Source organism: Somniosus microcephalus, chromosome 12 (genome assembly GCF_052327205.1).
Source record: "Somniosus microcephalus isolate GS21.2 chromosome 12, FLI_Smic_1.0, whole genome shotgun sequence".
NCBI classification, from domain to species: domain Eukaryota; kingdom Metazoa; phylum Chordata; class Chondrichthyes; order Squaliformes; family Somniosidae; genus Somniosus; species Somniosus microcephalus.
This window is the reverse complement of record NC_140998.1, coordinates 110,268,336-110,286,883: the sequence shown is the minus strand read 5'-3', so window position 1 is coordinate 110,286,883 and position 18,548 is coordinate 110,268,336.

The window sequence follows — 18,548 nt, the reverse complement described above, 5'->3', positions numbered from 1 at the left end:
CTTTTCAGGGGACTTATGTAACCCCTCTTCATCGATGACGTGGCCACAATACGAGATCTGCTTCTGGAAAAACTCGCACTTGTGGCGATTAGCTCGTAGCCCATATTCCTTTAATCTGGTGAGCACCTTCTCCAAGTTGGCGAGGTGATCACAGTCATTTTCGCCCGTGACCAGGATGTCATCCAAATAACACTGGGTCCTTGGAATCCCTTGCAGGACTTGATCCATCGCCCTTTGCCAAATAGCCAGAGCTGATGCTACCCCGAACACCAGCCGGATGTATTGATAAAGACCTTTATGAGTGTTAATCGTAAGGTATTGTTTCGAGGCTTCTTCTACCTCCATTTGCAAGTACGCCTGGGCTAGATCAATTTTGGTGAAGCGTTTACCTCCAGATAGCGAGGTGAAAATATCCTCAATTCATAGAAGCGGATATTGTACCATGTGAAGGACTAGGTTCACTGTCACCTTAAAATCCCCACAGATGCGGACCTTCTTTGGTTCCCCAGGCATATTACTCAACGACTTCTTCATTACAGGAACGATGGGTGTAGCCCACTCGCTCCAGTCTACTTTGGACAGTACTCCTGAACGTTCCAACCCTTCCAGCTCTGCTTCGACAGCTGGTCTGATTGCATAAGGCATTGGTCTGGCCTTAAGAAACTTTGGGCTTGCATTTTCCTCTATTTTAATCATTGCTGTTATGCCTTTTAGTGTTCCGAGTCCCTCCTGGAACACTTCTTTTGTGTCAGTTAGCATTTTTGACAGTCGTCCAGGTGTGACGTCGTCATCCTTTTTGGCCTCAACCTTCAGTGCCTGTATGGAATGCCAATCTAATTGTATCTTCCGGATCCATTCACGTCCTAGCAGTGGTGGTCCTCCATCTGGCAATACATATATATCCATTTTAGGTATTTCCTGGCCTTTATATATCACTTTCACCCTTATTTTTCCTTTGGGGTAGACTTTTTGCCCCGTGTACGTCTTCAAGACAATCTCTGTAGCTTTCAAGGGTATATGTGAAAATAGCCGCTTGTAGTCCCTTTGGTTTATTACTGTTAGGGCTGATCCTGTGTCCAATTCCATTTTCACTTGGACTCCGTCTATCTTGAGTGTAACCCAGATAGTCTGGTGATCCTCCATTTTGGTTACCTTATGTAGTTTCAGACAACCCAGCTCCTTACTTCCGGAGTCTGTGTCACTTTTCTGTTCGTCTGAACTACTGTCCATCACCTGGTGTACCTTTTTTCTACTTCTCCTGTGGAGATTTCTTACTGTTGGTTTTCTTCCCAGACCTGCAGACTCTTGCTATGTGTCCTGCTTTTCCACACTGTCTGCACACTTGGTCCTTGAACCAACAATCCTTCTGGTCATGTGTTGTTCTGCCGCAGCGATAGCACTTCCCTGTTCCATAGGACATTTCATTGGTGCTATATTCTTGCGGTCTCCGTTGTATCTCTGCAGCGCCCCTTGCGGCTGCTTCGTGTGATATTGCCATACTGAAAGCCTTCTCCAGCGTAAGATCCTTTTCTGATAGAAGCCGTTTCTGGGTTCCTTCACTTTGCAGCCCACACACAAACTTGTCCATTAACGTATCTGCTAGTCCCGCTCCAAACTGCCAGTGTTTCGATAGCTTGCGCAGTTCCGTTAGGTACTCAGCATTGCTTTCGTCTGTGTGTTGGTTCCTTTTATGGAACTTAAATCGTCCTGCTATCAGCAGCAGTGTGGGGTTTAAGTGGTCCTGTAGGATTTCTACTATGCTTTCGAAATTCTTGTTCACAGGCTTCTCTGGGGTTATTAGGTTTCGCAGTAACCCATAAGTTTTTGCACCCATGGAATTTAACAAAACCAGTGCTTTCCTAGCATCTGGCACTTCATTTGCCCTGCAGTACACCTCAATACATTCCACATATGTCGCCCAATCTTCGACTTCATTGTCGAACGTAGAGATACTGCCACTCTTCTGCATCTCTGGGTGTGATTTAACTGTCAAAAATGGCGTCTCCCGCACTTCCCCTTCTTCTCCGCTGGCACAAAATGGCATCTCCCGCGCTTTCCTTCCTTCCCGCGCTCGCCCTTCTTCTCCGCTGCGGCTTCTAAAAATGGCGTCTCCCGCGCTCTTCCTTCTTCTCCGCGGCTAAATGGTGTCTCCCGCGCTCTCCCTTCTTCTCCCCGTGGACACTGTTCAGCCCTTGAGCCCTGGCTGTGCTCTGCGCATTCTTTTTTTTTGTGCGCCTTTCCCGTTTCCGCCGCTCGGTCCTGAACCCAGCTGTTGCTTTACCCTCTCTCTCTCCGTTTTGTCTTTCCTCGACGCCGCGCGGTTTTCAACCCCCGGCTGTGCCCTGTGCACTTCACCCTCTGTCTTACCCCGTCGACGCTGCTCAGTCGGCTCCAGCCGCCGCTGTCCGGGAAGGGTCTGCGCTGTACCTGTCGTCAGTCTATTGCTGATCGTCGTGGCTGGGGAACCAAGCCTGGCTCTCCACAGCCTCCCCTGCGATGTTCACTCTCTGCCGGACGACTGGGCGGTTGCTCGTGGTCGACGCCCGTGCTTCTGGCCTCGACTTTCTTCCACCGCCCTCCCGGAGCGAATCCTCGAAGGGAAATGCAGAGTTGCAGGTAGTTTCGAATCGACACTCGTCGCCACTGTTAGATCTGTGATTCTGAGAGTATGATGTTTTTCAATAACCACACGGATGCTGTAACTTAACAATCAACAGGTATTTACTGGAGTAGGGTAGTCTCAAGACTGGGGTACAGAGGCATGCTCAAGGCTTATATACAGGTGTGGTCACTGCCGGTACTACAGTATACAGGAGCTGTAAAAGTAGTTCTCTCTTAAAGGTACATACACTACAACCACCTCTTCCTCCTCCTCCTCCTCCTCCTCCCCCTCCTCTTCCTCCTCCTCCTCTTCCTCCTCCTCCTCCTGTTGCGGCTCCTGAGCTTGACCCTCTAACACAATTGCTGGTGGTAACGGCTGGTGTCTCATGATCGGCAGATGTTGGAGCATTCAACAAATCACCACTGTTAAGTCCGTGTAATAATCAGAAACAGACTGCGGAGAACGGTACAACTCTGTTCACTCAGCGTGGCTCACACTGCAACTGATCTGTACAGATTAGTACTCAGTGTCATATACAGGTGTGGTCACTGCCGGTACTGCAGTATACATGAGCTGCAAAACATAGTTCCCCCCCTTAAAGGTACATACATTACAATTCCTCCCCTTTTTAATTAACAGTACCATAACACTCATTTAACAATTAAATATCAAACTAATTACAATTAACACTTTTAACATGCAACATTAGCTGAAAATAGTCTATTTATATATTCAGTCTTTGGGGAGGCTTCCTGATCCTTTCTGGATAGTGCCTTTCCCGAGTGTCTTGCTCTTGGTGCGGAGGCGATTCTGGCCCCCTGTCGTCAGTTGGTTCATCAGCTTCCGATGCTATTGTTTCTGGGGTAGATGCGACCTGTACGTCGGGTTCATCACCAGGTACGTATGGGCAAGGCATGGGGTTGACTTGTTCCTGTGACTCTAGGATCTGGTCAGCATGGCGTCTCACGATGCTCTCCCCAATGTCCACTGTGTACATTAGTGGGCCCTGCCGTGTGTATATCGTTCCTGGCTGCCATTTTTCTGTTCAGTAGTCGCGGGCCAAGACTGGTTGCCCTACATTGAAGCTCTTTGTTGGCTTCTCATGGATGTGCTGGAATTGCTTACTCTCAACTTCTCTTCACACGTTTGGTCTGAGCAAATCCAGGCGAGATCTTAACCTTCGGTTAAAGAACATCATGGCTGGGGCTTGGTTGGTGACTGCATGTGTCGCATTCCAGTAGGCGAACAGGAAATTGTCCACCTTGTGCTGCAGCGGAATGTTGTCATTGTACATAGCCTTTATTGCCTTCTTAAAGGTTTGTACAAACCTCTCAGTCAATCCATTTGTGGCTGGATGATACGGGGAGGATCTGTAATGCCTTACCCCATTCTTTTTCAAGAACCTCCGGAACTCTTCGGACACAAACTGTGGTCCGTTGTCGGAGCAAATCTGTTCTGGCAAGCCATTCCTGGCAAAAATGGTCCGTAGGACTGCAATGGTTTTCTCCGTGGTGGTGGAGGACATTTTGATGACCTCAGGCCATTTTGAGTGCGCATCCACGGCTATTAAAAACATTGAGTCCATGAATGGACCAGCAAAATCAATATGTACCCGTTGCCATGGAGATGAGGGCCACTCCCATGGGTGTAGAGGGGCCTGTGGTGGTGCATTTTGGACTTTCTGGCATCCTGAGCAGCTCTTGGTCAGGTCCTCGATTTGTTTATCGATTCCCGGCCACCACACATAAGCCCTGGCTAGGCTTTTCATTTTTACCCCTCCCAGATGACCCTCATGAAGCTCATTGAGCACTCTACCCTTTAACTTGGGTGGAATTACCACTCGGGATCCACACATCAAGGTCCCCCGGCACACTGACAGCTGTTCTCTCCTTGTCGAGAATGCTGGCAACAGTGAGTCGCCATGTGCTGGCCATCCCTTCACCGTCAAATCATATACCCGAGACAGTGTCGGGTCATTTTGGGTTTCCTTTTCGATACAAGCGTTAGTTACCGGTAGGTATTCAACGATAGTCGAATGGAATATTTCGACAGGATCCACTGCTGGTGCTTCCTCCGCAGTAGGCAGTGGCAGTCATGATAGCCCATCAGCATTTCCATGCTGTTTCTTGCCCTTATATTCAATCTCATAGTGGTGCGCCCCTAGAAAAAGTGACCATCTTTGTAGTCGTTGCGCAGTCATCACTGGAACGCCCTTCTTCGGATTAAAAATGGAGACATGAGGCTGGTGATCAGTCAGCAAGGTGAATTTCTGCCTGTGCAGATAGTGATTGAGCTTTTTCACTCCCCACACTAGGCTGAGGGCCTCCCTGTCAATCTGGGCGTAGTTACGCTCGGCTGAGGTTAGTGATCATGACGCAAAGGCTATTGGCCTGTCTGAGCCGTCCGAGAATTTGTGCGACAGCACCGCTCCAATGCCGTAGGATGACGCATCACATGCCAACCGAATTGGTAATGCTGGGTTGTAATGGGCCAATACCTCTTTCGATGTGATTAGTGTTTTGCTCTTCTGGAAAGCTCGTCTACATTCGTCATTCCACTTCCATGGCACCCCAGTTTGCAGTAGGGTGTTCAGTGGGTGTAGTATTGTAGACCTCAGTCGTGACACATTTTCCGGTGCTGGAGCCTTGACTACTGCCTCAATCTTCTCTGGGGACTTATGTAACCCCTCTTTATCGATAACGTGGCCACAATACGAGATATGTTTTCTAAAAAACTCGCATTTGGGGCGATTAGCTCGGAGCCCATATTCCTGCAATCTAGTGAGCACCTGCTCCAGGTTGGCAAGGTGATCACTGTCATTTTTGCCCGTGACCAGGATGTCGTCCAAATAACACTGGGTTTCTGGGATCCCTTGCAGGACTTGTTCCATTGCCCTCTGCCAAATAGCCGGAGCTGATGCTACCCCGAATACCAGCCGGTTTATTGGTAGAGACCTTTATGGGTGTTGATTGTGAGGTATTTTTTTGATGCTTCTTCTACCTCCATTTGCAGATACGCCTGGGCCAGATCAATCTTAGTGAAGCGTTTCCCTCCAGATAGCGAGGCGAAAATATCTTCAATCCGCGGAAGTGGATATTGTACGGTGTGAAGGACCGGGTTCACTGTTACCTTAAAGTCCCCACAGATGCGAACCTTCCTTGGTTCCCCAGGCGTGCTGCTCAACAACTTTTTCATCACAGGGATGATGGGTGTAGCCCACTCGCTCCAGTCTACCTTGGACAGTACACCTGAACGTTCCAGACTCTCCAGCTCTGCTTCGACGGCTGGGCGGATCGCATAAGGTACAGGTCTGGCCTTAAAAAATTTTGGGCTTGTGTTTCCTTCAATTTTAATCGTCGCTGTCATGCCTTTTAGTGTTCCGAGTCCTTGCTGGAACACTTCTTTCGCATCAGTTAGGATCTTTGACAGTCGCCCAGGTGTGACGTCATCATCCTTTTTGTCAGCCACAGTCAGTGCCTGTATGGAATGCCAGTCCAGTTGTATTTTCCGGATCCATTCACGTCCCAGTAATGGTGGTCCTCCATCTTGCAATACATACAGGTCTAGTTTTGGTGTTTCCTTACCATTATATATAACGGTCACCCTTATGTTTCCTTTGGGGTAGGCTTTTTGCCCCGTGTACGTCTTCAAAATAATTTTTGTTTCTCTCAAGGGTATGTGTGAGAATAGCCGCTCGTAGTCCCGTCGGTTTATGACTGTTAGGGCTGATCCTGTGTCCAATTCCATCTTTACCTGGACTCCTGCTATCTTGAGAGTGACCCAAATGGTTCGGTGATCCTCCATTGTGATCACATTATGTAGTTTCAGACAACTCAGTTCCCTGCTTTCGGAGTCATTATCACTCTTTTGTTCGTCTGAACTATTCTCCGTTATCTTATGTACCTTCTTGTACTTTCCTTTGGTCGGTTTCTTATTGCTGGTTTTCTTTCCCGACCTGCAGACTCGTGCTATGTGTCCTACTTTTCCACACTGTCTGCACACTTTGTCTTTGAACCAGCAATCATTCTGGTCATGTGTTGTTCTGCCGCAGCGATAGCACTTCTCTGTTCCATATGATATTTCGTTTGTGCCATATTCTTGCGGTCTCTGTTGTATCTCTGCAGCACCCCATGCTGCTGCTTCATATGATACCGCAATGCTGAAAGCCTTTTCCAGCATAAGGTCCTTTTCAGATAAAAGCCGTTTCTGGGTTCCTTCACTTGGAAGCCCACACACAAACTTGTCCCTTAAGGTATCTGCCAGTCCCGCTCCAAGCTGGCAGTGTTTCGATAGTTTGCGCAGTTCTGTTAAATAATCAGCATTGCTTTCATCCTTATGCTGGTTCTGTTTGTGAAACTTGAACCTTTCTGCTATCAGCAGCGGTGTGGGGTTTAAATGTTCCTTTAGTATCGTTACTATGTCTTCAAAACTCTTTTCCATTGGCTTCGTTGGGGTTACTAGATTTCGTAATAAACCATACGTCTTTGCACCCATTACATTTAACAATACCGACGCTTTCTTGTCATCTGACACCTCATTTGCCTCGCAGTACACCTCTATTCGTTCGACATATGTAGCCCAATCTTCGACTTCATTGTCAAATGCGGTGATACTGCCACTCTTCGGCATTTTGGGTGTGCTTTAAAATGGCGTCTCCCAATGGCTTAAAATGGCATCTCCCGCGCTTTCCTTCCTCCCCCGCTGCTGCTGACGCCGCTCCCGGCGGTTCTCGTGGCAATGGCGGCGCCCTGTAGGTTTCGCGCGCTTCTCTCTCTCCCTCTCTCCGACGCTGCTCGGCCCCTGAACACCGGCTGCACCCTATGCGCTCTGCCCTCTCTCTCTCTCCCCCGTCGATGCTGCACGGCCCTTTGCTGTGCCACTCGGTCGGGCTCTAGCCCGCTGCTGTCCGGGAAGGGTCTGCGCACTACCTGTTGCAAGCCCGTTTCACTGGACCACCTCGACTGGAAAGCCAAGCCTGGCTCTCGACAGCCTGCCCCGCAATTCTCGAGTCTCTGCTGGATGACTGGGCGGTTGCCCGTGGTCGACGCCCGAGTCTCTGGCCTTGACCTCCAATCCACTGATCTCCAGGAACGAATCCCCGGGAGGTGATGCAGAGTTGCAGGTAGGTTCGAACCTGCCTTGTCGCCAATGTTACGTCCGTGTAATAATCAGACACAGACTGCGGAGAACGGTACAACGGTGTTTACTCAACGTGGCTCAGACTGCAACTGATCTGTACAGATTACTACTCAGTGTTATATACAGGTGTGGTCACTGCCGGTACTGCAGTATACATGAGCTGTAAAACATAGTTCACCCCCTTAAAGGTACATACATTACAACCACAAATGTGAACATCTTCTCGGCCAAGTACTTCAGGGCACCTCCTGACCGGTCAAGGCATCTAAACCTCTGCTGAGGACCCCAATGGTCTGCTCAATAATATTCCTGGTGGCTGAGTGGCTCTCATTGTATGAGTGCTCAGCCAGTGTCTGGGTGTTTCTCAGGGGAGTCATGAGCCATGGCATCAGAAGGTATCCCTTGTCACCTAGTAGCCAGCCATGCACATTGTTTTGGGGGTTAAAGATCTGTGGGACGGATGAATGTCTCATTATAAATGCATCGTGGCAGTCCTTGGATAGCAGGCATTCATCTGCGTGATGCGCGGCCGGTGGTCGCAGACAAGCCATATACTGAGGGAATGGAATCCCTTCCTGTTCCTCTGAGTTTAAGTGAGGGGTTTGCATGGCCGCAAGTGTGTAGGCAATGGCTCCCCGGACCATGGGGAATCCTGCAATCCTGTCGAATCCTAGTGCTTTCTGTCTCTGGTCATCTCTGGCAATAGGAAAGGATGTACAGTCATTCCCTCAGGGCGTATAGAACCACACATAACCTGCCTTATGCAGAACTGCACAGAGGATTGTGAGATGTGACTTCTATCACCTGTGGCAGCCTGGAAGGTTCCAGTAGAATAAAAGTTAAACGCTACTGTGACCTTAACTGCCAGAGGCAATGCAGTCCTGGCTGTGCTGTGACGCCTGAGTCTTCCTTCCAGGAGGCCACAGGTCTCTTTAATGACCTCCTTGGTAAAGCGCAGCCTCCTCATGCACTGGTCTTGGGTCATGTGAATGTAGGAGTAGTGCTCTCTGAATACCCTGGGTGGACAGGGCCTTCTGCTGAGAGCCTTCCTCGCCCTCCTGTCCCTCTCTCCCGCAGCAGTTGGTGCTGCTCTGCCCAGCTTCAGCTCCTCCTCCAAATCGTCATGCAGAACTAAGGTGACCCCTATCAAGATGCCCATGACCAGCCACTCCCTTTCTCCAGGTGACTCCTGTAAGGTGCCCAATAAGGTACAGTAGCACAGCACTCACTCTGTTTAGGTGAAGTCCTGAGAGAATATCTGGGAAAAATGCTGATAGAATTTTGATGGCGAAGTATTGACAAAAGGGGAAAAATTCATCCCCTTAGCGCCTCCCATTAGCAACAATGGGGAGTTAGATCAGTATCTTCGGGCCAAGGCAAATTCAGTGCTGCACGCCAAATCTGCCTCCCCCCCCCCGTAGTGCCAGAAGAGGTATCGCCGGGAACGTCAATGTCATGTAGATCGTAACGTCAGTGAGTGTTTTTTTATTGGTTTATGGGATGTGGGTGTCGCTGGCAAGGCCAGCATTTATTACCCACCCCTAATTGCCCTTGAGAAGGTGGTGGTGAGCCGCCTTCTTGAACTGCTGCAGTCGTGTGGTGAAGGTACTTCCCACAGTGCTGTTAGGGAGGGAGTTCCAGGATTTTGACCCAGCGACGATGAAGGAACAGTGATATACTTCTAAGTCAGGATGGCATGCGACTTGGAGGGGAACTTGGAAGTGGTGGTGTTCCCATGTGCCTGCTCCCCTTGTTCTTCTAGGTGGCAGAGGTCACGGATTTGGGAGGTGCTGCCGAAGAAGCCTTGGCAAGTTGCTGCAGTGCATCTTGTAGATGGTACACACTGCAGCCACGGTACGCCGGTGGTGGAGGGAGTAAATGTTTAAGGTGGTGGATGGAGTGCCAATCAAGTGGGCTGCTTTGTCTTGGATGGTGTCGAGCTTCTTGAGTGTTGTTGGAGCAAATGTAGACTATTCCATCACACTCCTTACTTATGCCTTGTAGATGGTGGAAAGGACTTGGGGAGTCAGGAGGTGAGACACTCATCACAGAATACCTAGCCTCTGACCTGCTCTTGTTGCTACATTGTTTATGTGAATGGTCCAGTTAAGTTTCTGGTCAATGGTGACCCCCCAGGGTGTTAATGGTAGGGGATTCGGCGATGGTAATGCCATTGACTATCAAGGGACGGTGGTTAGACTCCCACTTGTTGGAGATAATCATTGCCTGGCACTTATGTGGCATGAATGTTACCTGCCACTTATCAGCCCAAGCCTGAACGTCGTCCAGGTCTTGTTGCATGCGGGCATGGACTGCTTCATTATTTGAGGAGTTGCGAATGGCACTGAACACTGTGCAGTCATCAGCAAACATCCCCATTTCTGACGTTAAGTTGTAGGGAAGGTCATTGATGAAGCATCTGAAGATGGTTGGGCCTAGGACACTGCCCTGAGGAACTCCTGCAGCGATGTCCTGGGGCTGTGATAATTGACCTTCAACCACCACAACCATCTTCCTTTGTGCTAGGTATGACTCCAGCCAGTGGAGAGTTTTCCATTCCCATTGACTTCAGTTTTACTAGGGCTCCTTGATGCCACACTTGGTCAAATGCTGCTTTTATGTCAAGGGCAGTCACTCTCACCTCACCTCTGGAATTCAGCTCCTTTGTCCATGTTTAGACCAAGGCTGTAATGAGGTTGGAAGCCAAGTGTGCAACGCTCACTGACCGCCCGATTTGCAAAATTGATTCTTGCCTCTTACCTCACCACTTGGAGTAAACACCGACAGGGAGAGCTGGTGTGCAGCACCAGGAAGCCGGCTCCAGGGACATTATTTAAAGGGATCATCAGTAATCACTCACAGCTGTCAGGTTAGTTCCGTTTTAGTGGATTTTTTTTAGTTTCAGCCACTGCAACAGTTTCATTCAGTAATTTCAATGTTCTTTTGTGTCTTCTGGCAATTTAAAAAGTAGCTACATTTATTCTTCAATAATTCAAACTGCTACACTTGGTAACATTAATGGGGGCTGTACTGGCATGCCACCTCGCCCTCCAGGATCTATGGTGAAGGGAGCATAGGCAGCGAGAAATACAGGTACATGTGCGCAGAGAGATGAGAAGGGACATCAGGGCTCTCACCAGGAGGCCTTACCCTCTGATGGTATTCCGAGAGCAGTTCTCCTACCTTCAGTTAGGCGAGGAGCAGTGTATTAGACGGCTCCGCGTCACCAAGGAGGTGGTCACAGAACTCTGCCACCTCCTCCAATCAGACCCCCAGCCTCACAGCAAGATGACTTAAACCCCAGATCCCCTTTGTTCACCACATCCCCATCATTCCATACCTCTCACAGGCCATAGCACAGCGCAAAGCTGAAATGAGAGACACCACAAAAGAATGGTAAGTGAAGTAATAAATTTATCAAAAGGTAGTGGACATACATTTACACCAAAAATATTTACTTTTTACCCTTGTGCAATCCCTTAGCGCCTGTCCTTACTGTGCCTTTGCCTACTCTAGTGCTCCTACGAAGTGTTGAACCAGCGGTTGCAGCACGGCTGGTGGAAGGCTGCTTAGTGTCCGTGCGGGAGACTTCAGCTGGCTTTGCAGGATGTCCTTGACCAGCTCTGGACATGGAAGGCCCGGCTGTAGACAGCACCACCTCAGCATAAGCAGCAGTAGTCTGGGCTAGCTGGATGACAGGCAGCGACAAGGGCAATGACGGAGTGGCAGTGGTGGGAGCAGGAATGCTGTTCTCCTGAGAGAGGACAGCAGGTTCCTGCTCCACTGACCCACTGCCACTCCCCGGGGCAGCACCTCAGCATCACTAACAATCTGTTGCAGCACAGATTGCAGGCCTGCTGCGACACCGTGAAAGCCCCGGTCGACGGTGGTAGACCCAGCCACGATGGCAGCAGTCAGAGCTTGCGTGGCATCAAGCTACGACTGCATGGGAGCAGTCTGAGATTGGATGCCACCAAGCATAGACTGCATTACACCACTAAGACGATGCGTCGCTTCCATCTGTGCTGCAATGGAAGCTGCCAGATCGCCCATCACACGCAGCATCAGGTCTGGGTTGCCACGGTCTCTCTGGGAGTCTACCATCCTATGCAGACTGGAAATGATGGGCTCCATGGTGTGCACAGAGCCTTGTGCAATGTTGGAGGTGGATTCCTCCACGCTCCTTACCATTGTCGAGAGGCTAGCGGGTACCCTTGCCATTGCACCTGTCATCTCCGTGTGCATGCCCATCACCCTTCTTCTAAAGGCCTCCCCATCAAGATCCTCATCTGAATCCTGTGCAGCAGAACTCGCGCACGAACTCACCCTCTGGGGAGCTTGCCCCCGAGCTACCCTTTCCCCACCGGCCTTGTTGCAGCCTGTTTATTCCCGCCACCTCACCCTGTGCAGACCCCGCTACTATGCTAGCCTCTAAAGAACACGTAGTGCCAGTATCTGAGCTGGTGTCTGCGGGTGAGAGACGCTGTGACGCGGTGTGTTCTTCCTCCTCCTCTTCTCCCACCTCGCTTTCTACGGTGCCCTCAGGGACAGGCTGGTCAGGTGCTTACTGATTATCTGAAAGCATAAAGGCACAAGAGTCGGGTTTAGCTGAGGGGAGGGGGGCAGGGAGGGAGAAATGCATGCATACAGCAGGATTAGCTGGAAAGTGCAAAACGCTTGTGGAGTGAGGGGGAAGTGGGATGTGAGAAGAAGGAGTAGGGATGAACATAGCGTCGTTGTCCCCAAGGGGATCAATGTCACCAGTGGCCACGGCACCCACCACCTGGCGCCCAATGATTTGCAGCACTCGATTCTCCAGCTCAGCCAGTGGTTGGGTGTCGGCTTGTCCCCCGCCTGTGCACTCCTGCTCCCTCCTGTTGTGCGCCACCTCGGCCTGCAAGAGAAAGGAAAGTGTGCGAGTGAGTATGGAGCAATGTGTTTTGGGTGATGTGCCTGCCATAGTTGAATAGCTGTCTATGTGTGCAAGTGTGGGATGAGGGTGTGAGTGTTGGTAGGTAGAGATTGTTGGTGGGTGAGTGCTGGGGATGTGGTGCTTTGGGCAGTGTGTGAAGATTGTGGTACAGTTGTGTTGGATCCGTGATTCTTAGAGTATGATGTTTTCCAATAACTACACGGAGGCTGTCACTTAACAATCAACAGGTGTTTACTGGAGTAGGGTAGTCTCAAGACTGGCAGTACAGAGGCATGCTCACGGCTTATATACAGGGGTGGTCACTACCAGTACTACAGTATACAGGAGCTGTAAAAGTAGTTCTCTCTTAAAGGTACATACACTACAATTCCTCCCCTTTTAGATTAGCAGTACCTATAATATTCAAATAACAATTAACACTTTAACATGCACATTAAACAGAAATAGTCCATTTATAGATTCAGTCTTTGGGGCGGCTTCCTGATCCTCTCTGGATAGCGCCTTTCCTGAGGTTCTTGTTCTTGGTGCGGCGGCGATTCTGGCCCCCTTTCGTCAGTTAGTTCATCAGTTTCCACTGCTACTGTTTCTGAGGTAAATGCTACCGGTATGTCGGGTTCATCCCCAGGTACGCAAGACATGGGGTTGACTCGTTCCTGTGACGCTAAGATCTGATCGACGTGGCTTCTCACAATGTTCTCCCCGACATCCACTGTGTACATTCATGGCCCCTGCCGTGTGCATATCGTTCCGGGTTGCCATTTCTCTGTTCGGTAGTCACGGGCCAAGACTGGCTGTCCTACATTGAAGCTCCTTGTCGGCTTCTCATTGATGTGCTGGAATTGTTTATCCTCAACATTTCTTCGCACATTTGGTCTGAGCAAATCCAGACGAGATCTCAACCTTCGGTTAAAGAACATCGTGGCCGGGGTCTGGTTGGTGACTGCATGTGTCGCATTTCTGTAGGCTAACAGGAAATTGTCCACCTTATGCTGTAGTGGAATTTCATCATCGCACATGGCCTTTATCGCCTTTTCAAAGGTTTGTACGAACCTCTCAGCCAATCCATTTGTGGCTGGATGATACGGGGCGGATGTGTAATGTCTTACCCCATTCCTTCTCATAAATTTCTGAAACTCTTCGGACACAAACTGTGGTCCATTATCAGAGCAAATCTTCTCTGGCAAGCCATTCCTGGCAAATACGGTCCGTAGGACTGCAATCGTTTTCTCTGTAGTGGTTGAGGACATTTTTATCACCTCAGGCCATTTTGAGTGAGCATCCACTGCTATTAAGAACATTGAGTCCATGAATGGACCAGCAAAATCAATATGCACCCGTTGCCATGGAGAGGAGGGCCACTCCCATGGGTGTAGAGGGGCATGTGGTGGTGCATTTTGGAACTTCTGGCATCCTGAGCAGCTCTTGGTTAGGTCCTCGATTTGTTAATCGATCCCCGGCCACCACACATAAGCCCTAGCAAGGCTTTTCATTTTCACCCCTCCCAGATGACCTTCGTGAAGCTCATTTAGCACTCTCTCCCTTAACTTGGGTGGAATTACCACTCGGGATCCACACATCACTGTCCCCTGGCATACTGACAGCTGTTCTCTTCTGGATGAGAATCCTGGCAACAGTGAGTCGCCATGTATTGGGCATCCCCTCACCGCCAAATCATATACCCGAGACAGTGTCGGATCATTGCGGGTCTCCTTCTCTATATCCGCGTTAGTTACTGGCAATCGTTCAATTATTGACGAATAAAGTATCTCGATAGGGTCCACTGCTGGTGCTTCCTCCGCAGTAGGCAGTGGCAGGCGTGATAGCCCATCAGCGTTTCCATGCTGTTTCGTGCCTTTATATTCTATTTCATATTGGTTCACCCCTAGAAAAAGGGACCATCTTTGTAACCGTTGTGCAGTCATCACCGGAACGCCCTTCTTTGGATTAAAGATGGACACGAGTGGTTGGTGGTCAGTCAGCAAGGTGAACTTCTGCCCATGCAGATAGTGGTTGAATTTTTTTACTCCCCATACTAGGCTAAGGGCCTCCCTGTCAATCTGGGCGTAGTTGCGCTCGGCTGAGGTTAGTGACCGAGACGCAAAGGCTACTGGCCTCTCCAACCCGTCTGGGAATTTGTGCGACAGCACCGCTCCAATACCATAGGGTGATGCATCACATGCCAAACGAATTGGTAGTGCTGGGTTGAAATGGGCCAACACCTCTTTTGATGTGATCAATTCTTTGCACTTCTGGAAAGCTCGTTTACGTTCGTCATTCCACTTCCATGGTACCCCTGTTTGCAGTAGGGTGTTCAGTGAGTGTAATACTGTAGACAAATTGGGTAAGAACTTATGGTAGTAGTTCACCAGCCCAAGGAACGACCTCAGTTGTGACACATTTTCCAGTGCTGGAGCCTTGACTACTGCCTCAATCTTTTCAGGGGACTTTTGTAACCCCTCTTCATCAATAACGTGGCCACAATACGAGATCTGCTTCTGGAAAAACTCGCACTTGTGGCGATTAGCTCGTAGCCCATATTCCTTTAATCTAGTGAGCACCTTCTCCAGGTTGACGAGGTGATCACTGTCATTTTCGCCCATGACCAGGATGTCGTCCAAATAACACTGGGTCCCTGGAATCCCTTGCAGGACTTGATCCATCGCCCTTTGCCAAATAGCCGGAGCCGATGCTACCCCGATCACCAGCCGGTTGTATTGGTAGAGACCTTTATGAGTGTTGATCGTGAGGTATTGTTTCGAGGCTTCTTCTACCTCCATTTGCAAGTACGCCTGGGCTAGATCAATTTTGGTGAAGCGTTTACCTCCAGATAGCGAGGCGAAAATATCCTCAATCCGTGGAAGCGGATATTGTACCGTGTGAAGGACTGGGTTCACTGTCACCTTAAAATCCCCACAGATGCGGACCTTCTTTGGTTCCCCAGGTGTATTACTCAACGACCTCTTCATTACAGGAACGATGGGTGTAGCCCACTCGCTCCAGTCTACTTTGGACAGTACTCCTGAACGTTCCAACCCTTCCAGCTCTGCTTCGACAGCTGGCCGGATCGCATAAGGCACTGGTCTGACCTTAAGAAACATTGGGCTTGCATTTTCCTCTATTTTAATCATTGCTGTTATGCCTTTTAGTGTTCCGAGTCCCTCCTGGAACACTTCTTTTGCGTCAGTTAGCATTTTTGACAGTCGTCCAGGTGTGACGTCGTCATCCTTTTTGGCCTCAACCTTCAGTGCCTGTATGGAATGCCAATCTAATTGTATCTTCCGGATCCATTCACGTCCTAGTAGTGGTGGTCCTCCATCTGGCAATACATATAGGTTCATTTTAGGTATTTCCTGGCCTTTGTATATCACTTTCACCCTTATTTTTCCTTTGGGGTAGACTTTTTGCCCCGTGTACGTCTTCAAGACAATCTCTGTAGCTTTCAAGGGTATATGTGAAAGTAGCCACCTATAGTCCCTTTGGTTTATGACTGTTAGGGCTGATCCTGTGTCCAATTCCATTTTCACTTGGACTCCGTCTATCTTGAGTGTGACCCAGATAGTCTGGTGATCCTCCATTTTGGTTACCTTATGTAGTTTCAGACAACCTAGCTCAAAACCAGTGCTTTCCTAGCATCTGGCACTTCATTCACCCTGCAGTACACCTCAATGCGTTCCACATATGTCGCCCAATCTTCGACTTCATTGTCGAACGCAGAGATACTGCCACTCTTCGGCATCCCTGGGTCTGATTTACCTGTCAAAAAATGGCGTCTCCCGCGCTCTCCCTTCTTCTCCGCTGGCACAAAATGGCATCTCCCACGCTTTCCTTTCTTCCCGCGCTCACCCTTCTTCTCCGCTGCAGCTTCTAAAAAATGGTGTCTCCCGCGCTCTCCCTTCTTCTCCGCGGCTCAATGGCGTCTCCCGCGCTCTCCCTTCTTCTCCCCGTGGACGCTGTTCAGCCCTTGAGCCCTGGCTGTGCTCTGCGCATTCTCCTGTGCGCCTTTCCCGTTTCCGCCGCTCGGTCCTGAACCCCGCTGCTGCTTTACCCTCTCTCTCTCTGTTTTTGGTTTTCCTTGACGCCGCTCGGTTTTCAACCCCCGGCTGCGCCCTGCGCGCTTCACCCTCTCTCTTACCCCATCGACGCTGCTCGGCTTTTTCTCTGCTGTCAGTCGGCTCCAGCCGCCACTGTCCGGGAAGGGTCTGCGCTGTACCTGTTGCCCGTCTGTTGCTGGATCGTCGTAGCTGGGGAACCAAGCTCGGCTCTTAACAGCCTCCCCTGTGATGTTCACTCTCTGCCAGACGACTGGGCGGTTGCTCGTGGTCGACGCCCGTGCTTCTGGCCTCGGCTTTCTTCCACCGCCCTCCCGGAGCGAATCCTTGAAGGGAAATGCAGAGTTGCAGGTAGATTCGAATCGACCTCATCGCCACTGTTGGATCCGTGATTCTTAGAGTATGATGTTTTCCAATAACTACACGGAGGCTGTAACTTAACAATCAACAGGTGTTTACTGGAGTAGGGTAGTCTCAAGACTGGCAGTACAGAGGCATGCTCACGGCTTATATACAGGGGTGGTCACTGCCGGTACTACAGTATACAGGAGCTGTAAAAGTAGTTCTCTCTTAAAGGTACATACACTACAAGTTGGTGGTATGTAGCATTTGTTGAAGCATTCACTCACCCTGACCATCTGAGTGAGTTCATTAAATTTCTTCCTGCAATGTGTGTGGGTCCTGGGAACCACACTGCTGCCCGAGATGTGCTGTACCACCTCCCTCCTGCCACTTGCCAGGTAGAGCACCACCCTCCATCTCTCCACAGTGAAAACCAATACTTCCAAAGCTTCATCAGAGAATCTGTGGGCTCTCTCCCTGGGGCATGGACCTGCCATGAGCACACCTGGTTCAGTCCTCTGGCTCCGTCTCTTTGTTCTGCTTCTGCCTGCTGAGGAGCTGCACAGCCAGCAATGCTGAGAATGAGGTGCTGCACCATCAATAAACCTCCCCTTTAAGTAGTGAAAAAAGCCTGTGGCAATGATGAGTTACGATTAGACTGCACCCGATGTTGGTCCACCCTTTCAGTGTAACGCCAATGAGCTTGGATTTTAAGACTTGATTTAGGACTCCAATCATTTTATTGAGCAGTGAGCATGAATTTTTCGTGCAGTCTAAAGCATGGTGCCTGGCGCTAATGCTCCAAGTTTTCTACTGGCACCGCCCATTTCTTGGCTATAACGAATTTCTAGCCCTTTTAAAGTGTTTTGTTTTAATCATTCACAGGATGTGGGCAATTTAATTGTCAATCAGTCTCTTAACGATCCTCAAGGTGGCTGTTCGCAGCACTGGCTTCAATTCCTTTACAAAGATGGTGTCTTCCATTAAATGCGAGCTAAACCGGCATTGCAGCTAACGACCCCATCTTGGCCACTTCTTTACCTCTTTAGCGCCTAAAGTTTAAAAAAAATATTTCCTCAGACCAGGCAGCATGCTAGTGAATCTGTGCTGTACCCTTTCCGTTGCCTCGACATCCTTCCTATAGTGTTCAGTCCAAAATTGCACACAGTACTCCAAAAGTGGTCGTATGAAGAATTTGTATAGATTCACCATTACATCTCGGCTTTTACATTTTATACCTCCTGCATAAAAAAAAGTATTCCATTAACTTTTTTATGGCCTTATAGAATCATCGAATCTTACAGCACGGGAGGAGGCCATTCAGCCCAGTGTGCCTGTGCCGGCTCTAAGAAACAGCTATCCAATTAATCCCACTCCCCCGCTCTTTCCCCATAGCCCTGCGAATGATTCCTTTTCAAGTATATATCCAATTATCCACTTGAGGTTTTAGCACCTTTAATGGGGAAGCTTCACACTCGTTTCT